This window comes from Pinus tabuliformis, chromosome 5_1 (genome assembly GCF_031772625.1).
Source record: "Pinus tabuliformis cultivar Carrire ecotype Pingquan chromosome 5_1, CPIR1, whole genome shotgun sequence".
In the NCBI taxonomy this organism is placed as follows: Eukaryota; Viridiplantae; Streptophyta; class Pinopsida; order Pinales; family Pinaceae; genus Pinus; species Pinus tabuliformis.
This window is the reverse complement of record NC_142305.1, coordinates 531,500,773-531,506,684: the sequence shown is the minus strand read 5'-3', so window position 1 is coordinate 531,506,684 and position 5,912 is coordinate 531,500,773. Positions and strand designations below refer to the sequence as shown.

The following is a 5,912-nucleotide window of genomic DNA, read 5'->3' as shown; positions in this document are numbered from 1 at the left end:
ACCAAAACTCAACGCATCCAACCTACAAAATTCCACCTCGAGGGTACAATTCTAGGATCATACAGCAAATTTCAACCCTTGCTACGTACAATTCTAGGATCATACAGCAAATTTCAACCCTTGCTACGTCGTAGCCCTTCTTGTTAGTCCCTGCCGTAGGCATGGACTATAGTATTTATTTTTCAATCTACTTCAAAGAAAAGTGGAAACAACAAGAAAAGTGGAATCAAGTTAGCAACTTGCATATGGGGTTACCAGTTTTTTCCACGCAGAATTTCCGATAGCTTTTTCTCTACGCGAAATCCTAGGGCTTTAAAAATGTGTCCAACCCATGCGAATACAATAACGGGTCGATTTATGATATGCATTGTTGGTGACGGCTGTAAATTCATAATGTCATGGCCCCAGTGGATCCCTACTCTGCCCTTACTCCCAGAGCCCTATTTTACTGTTCTGATCGCTAATCTATGGAACCACGACAAGTTTTGCAGGGCTTCGGAGCTATTTTCTTGCAGTATGAAGAAATTTATGCGTTCAAAGTGTACAGATGTGGATACAGAAGGGTTGATTAGTAAACAATACAAAACCCACTTAATATTGATTTGATAAGAGGCATCTTAGTGTGGATCGTTGGTTGTTCGAGAACAAGCAACTGTATTTTGATGGCTATACTCATATGGGTTGTATGTTTGCTCTTTGTCAGTCCTTCCCCTATCCACATTCGTACTAGTTTGTCCACATCAATTTCTTCGACGGCAGTATATGTAGCGACATTAAAAAAATATGGAACAGGGCTTAAAAGCTTTCTGTTCCGCAAAGGACTCGGTATATTAGGTATGTTGCCAAAGTATTTCAGATGCTTGAATCCTTTGAAAAATGTTTAAGGCGGCTTAACCCATGGGAGTATGCTGATCTTTGTTCTCTGCACCCAGTTCGAGAAACTCTCCAGGTATGATCTCACTTTTATTTTGGATCGGAGGCATTTCCAATTTTTTGTTTTTGCCTTTAAACCCTCCCATATGTTTTAAGGCTGGAGTGGGGGTCCTGCAGCATATCGTTTTATGGACTCTCGCACAGAGCCATTCAAAATGCATTTGACCCAGTATTCAATTTTTTTGATATTTTTCTTTAACAGAAAGCGCCCTCTGCCCTCCCTTAGGCTTAATTGGTCAGAGTGGGGTCACTGGGCTTATATATCATATTAATTTGGTTACCCTGTGTGTTAGTGTTCTGATTTTTTTCTGCATTCCGATAGATCTTAGATTTCCATTGCAGGTTAATAGCATTACAAAAAATCATGAATATAAATATAAATAAGGCCGACGATTAGCTAGATAAACAGACACATTGGAACCTCCAAGAGGTTGTCTTCCAGAGGAGTGTCTTTTGAAGTAGCGTTTGAAGTGTTTGAAATGAAGCCTTCGCTCCCCTATGATGGGGGATGTACTTCTGGGAAAGCTGAACATAGACTTCAGCATATTGGGTTAGAAAATCACATTTTATTTGATGGATCTGGTGCGTTAGCTCTGTAGAGGTGTCTAGAAGCTGGGATTTGGTCTCTTGAAGTTTGCTTGGTAGGAAGTGGGAAATTCAGTAGTTGTTGGTGTCAAAATTCCGAAGTCTAGCTGACTAATGTGTTGATGATGTCAGCGAAATAATAAATTGTTGAATTTAATCAAATTAATTTCAAACCATATCATCAATCACAGAATTTAAATACAGTTTCCTTCAACTTTATTTTTCAAAAGAATTATTTTGAAAAACAGGAAACTGGAATGAAAACTTACATTGAAACCTCCACAAGCTGCCCACAAAAAAAGAGCTCTGCACGGTGACTGAAATCATTCTGAATTGAGCGGAACAACCTGTTGAGAGAGCATAACCTGCTGTACTGCAGTATGGCATCGCTGCACGGATTGTACAACCAACTGTATGGACTGTACAGCATGTCCATATGGAACTGTATGGGACTGAAAGCTGTCCAGAATATCTCTTTTCTAGCTGCCTGAGTTTTCTCTCTGTCGGTCAACCTGCCCAACTGTTAATGAAAGGCTCTACCTTGACCAGTCTTTACATGCAAATTTTTTTTTTTTTGAGATTTTTCCTAGTCTAGGTCATACATGAAATAGTCTTTTTTTTAGACTTAATCATTAAATATAAGATTTTCAATTTTTACTAAAGTGAATTTCAAAATTGATTTACTCTTTCAAAAAATACAATTAGTTTTTGCAAATATCTTAAGCTACATTTCACTAGTTTACACAACCTGTGTGGAAGTTCTTATCCTAGCTATCTCGTGCCAAGAATTAATGATAGAAGGCAACCCTTCGCAGAAACTTGAAAACAAAATAAGAATGGTGAAAAGGGGAGGCCTACCACAGTAAAGTAGGATAGCGCTCCCAATATTGCCCGCTAGCAATCGGTGATTTAGGTACAACCCATTAGATCAAAGAAACCACATACGTCCCCTGAAATATTTCTCTATCTTCTTTGAGCCTGAAAATGAAATAATAAAACCGCTTCTGCGGTCAAATCACTCACTAATCCTTTGATTAGTGGCTCCAATTGGAGTTAAATCTATAATTCCAAAGCTTTTAGACTCAACGAGGTCTTGTTAAACTTTCCTAGCAGGGCATTTCCTTCAAACATTATTGCTTTGTTGATATGAACTCCAATTTAACTTAGATGAGCTGAATTCCTCAGTCATTTAACAAATATGGAAGTCAATCCATTCCTTGATGGTTTGCTTTTCTTGCAGTAAAATCTACAACAACTTTGAAAATTGTAGTAGATTGTGTGAAGGGATGTGAGTGGGAGCTTGAACTCCTCCCAAGGCGATGACCATAAGAGACAAGCAAGGGCAGAATATCGATTTCATAGAGGAATACTCCAGGATTTTTTTTTTTCTTTCCTGTTTTTGGAACTCCAATTCTTTCTTAATATATTGAACGAGCAAATTAAAGGAAATGGTCTTCCGTAATTAGAATAACGGTCTTCCGTAATTAGAATAATGCATTTATAACTGCTAGAATTACGTAGGGTTGCCTTTCTATGTTTTGATCATTCCCTTTACTTGTTTTCTACATAGGTCTATACATGAGACATCAACTCATTGTATTTTGATTTGACATTTCTTCCATTTCAACGCATTATGCAAATTATGTTTATTTTATATCGTTATCTAATTTCTTTGTATTCATGTCACTATCATTAGATATGACTTAGGAAATAACTTATTTATTTTATTACTCAAGTTTACAAGCTGTTAGTTAAGGTTATAATACACCTCTATGAAGGAATGGACTTATTTTTTCGTTCTTTTCTTAGTCCAAGTGGGTGCATAGTTAACATTGTGGCAATTTTTACGCTGTAAGGCGTTCTCTAGGACTCTCCTGACCTGCCACTTTGTACGGTTGAGCACCCTTCGATCCATTGTTAGACGATTATATGAATTTTCGGCCATTGGATCCTTCACTTGTCAACGGCCTGAACTGTGAGTCGATTTCTTTATTTCGACTGACTGCCTGCACTCCTCCCGAGTCCCACCCCACTGAAATACCGAGTGTGGGAACTTCCTGCTCTGAGTGGAAGAGATTTTGGGGCTTTTATTTCCACTGCCTGTCTGCATTCCTTCTACCGCACTAAAACTCTGAGTGTGGGAGCTTCTTGCTCTCGGTGGCAGAGATTTTAGGGTTTTATAATTTTCAATTCGAATTTTGTGATTTTGTTTTTCCATCAATAGAGGTGGGGGCTCTATCTAGAATTGGGCTGGCAGTTCTGGCAGCGATGGCCCAAAACCTACCCCTCGCAAATAAAGGTTTCCTGATCTCTGTTTACAATCGCACAGCAAGTCACGAAACCCTGGAGCGGCGGGCAACACAGGGCGTTGAAAAGGGTTTGGAGCAACACACTCAATTTATTGTCCCAGATGGCAAATCACATGGAAATCCTGTTTGTTATAGGAGCAAAACACTCAATTTATTGTCCCAGATGGCGAAATACATGGAAATCTCACTGCCCTCAGACATCGCGCATGTATTATCATCCAATGTCCAACAATAGCACTTGTAAGCCTAAAAATGAGGGTGAGGGGGCATCATTTGGAGAAGGATTGATGGCTACCTCTCACGCAGGATGCCAATAGTCGATACAAGAGGCGAAACACTAGATGCCAAGATTCTTTGCCACTCATTGCCAGTTGTATAAATATTGGCAATAGTCAGTAGTGGTGATAGTAAATCTCGTTGGCAGGAAGGAGGTCTGGTAACTTCCTGCATCTCGCCCCGATGCCGCATTTGAGATCTCTGTATCGCTGTTTAGGCTACAATTTCTTCATCTCCTTCTGTAAGGAATACAATGAGATGCGAATGGTCCCCTTGCCCTAGTCCTTAATTTTTTATTCATTCATTCTTTTTAACATTTGATCATGTCATAAAACCCATGACATTCTGTAGCATGTGTTTTCTGTTTAGACCCATGACATTCTGTAGCATGTGTTCTCTGTTTAGACCCATGACATTCTGTAGCATGTGTTCTCTGTTTAGATGTATTCTTCTTGTCCATTTCATTGAATATATTAAATACTGGGCATTGTTGAACTGTTGCAGCATTTAGCAGTGGATTTCGATACCTTGAATAATTGTCGCAGCCACAACAAAAAGGGAAACATCAGATCCTGGGGATCATGGGGAAGGCGGCATAGGAAAGACGTGTCAGAGATAATGCAGCTAGAAGCTCTTTAACTTCATTGCAGACAAAACTTCTCAAGGGCTTGACTGGATCGGAAGTGACGATATATAGTGTTGACGAAGGTAAGAGAAGCTCATAAAGCCTCTGATGTCTTATAACGCATTGATAGTCTTAGATGATGTAGATGATGCAGACCTGGTGAATAAATTTTTGCCTGTCCAAACTCATCCAGGGAGCTTAATATTGATTACATCTAGAGATAGGGATGTTCTCAGAAGGCTAAGAGTTGAAGAATCATCGATTTGTGAGGTAAATAGTCTGAGCCCACAACGCTCATTAGAGCTCTTCTGCTTCTATGCCTTCAACAATCCCTATCCAGCAAAGGGATTTGAATCTCTGGTACTGCAAGGGATCACATCTCTATGGAACTACAAACATATAAAATTCACATCTCTGAATATGTTTTGCTCCAATTCGCTCCAACAATTCAGAAACGCAGAAACTTAGATTTGTGAGTTTTTATGATGGAGGGTGTCTATTTCACAGGCCAAAATTAGGGTTCTAAAATTTAGGGCCTTACACTCGTCTAAAAAACTTTTGCTGAAATAAGAATTGGCCAGACCTATTTACTGTTGAAGAACAAGTGTGGCTTTCACCTGGATGTCAAATATTGTAGAAATTCAAGGGTTTATGGTAAGAGTTTCAAGTCAAACATTACATGAGATCAACTATGTGGATCATTTCCAAACCTTCTATAGTAATCATCTGTAAAGAATGGATGGCTTAGAGCTTCTTGGGCACTCAATCGTTCTAAAGGCTTGAATTTAAGAAGGTTTTCAAGCAATTCTGACAGCACACCTGCCGAATGGTCTACATTTTGCATAAATTTTTCAATTAAAGCATTACAATGACAACACTGTGAGTTCATTCCAGATACATAAACAACCAGATTTCCAACTTCTGTTATGATCCATTTGTACATAAATGTTAAAAGCATATAACCCACCAGAGGTTTTGTACAAACTTAAAACAAAAATGGTGAGGGCCTACTCATTGGTACAGTATCCTAATAAACACTAAAGGCCTCTGTTCAGGATAGAATTGAGAGAATTTATTTCATCTATATAGAATTTATGAAAGAAGTCATGTTTGCTCCTTTTTTTTGGATGTATTGCATTTTTGGTTAAATGACAACATATGTTGCCATAAATGCAATGAAATGT

The 5,912-nt window shown here is 38.7% G+C and overlaps 1 long non-coding RNA gene across 1 annotated transcript; it reads left to right on the top strand.

Annotated features, from left to right (window-relative positions):
* Positions 1 to 281: 281 nt before the first annotated feature.
* On the top strand, positions 282 to 5,695 carry LOC149165876 (uncharacterized). Its single transcript, XR_016260366.1, has 2 exons — positions 282 to 949; positions 4,608 to 5,695. It is a non-coding gene; the product is annotated as an uncharacterized LOC149165876 (long non-coding RNA).
* Positions 5,696 to 5,912: the final 217 nt, after the last annotated feature.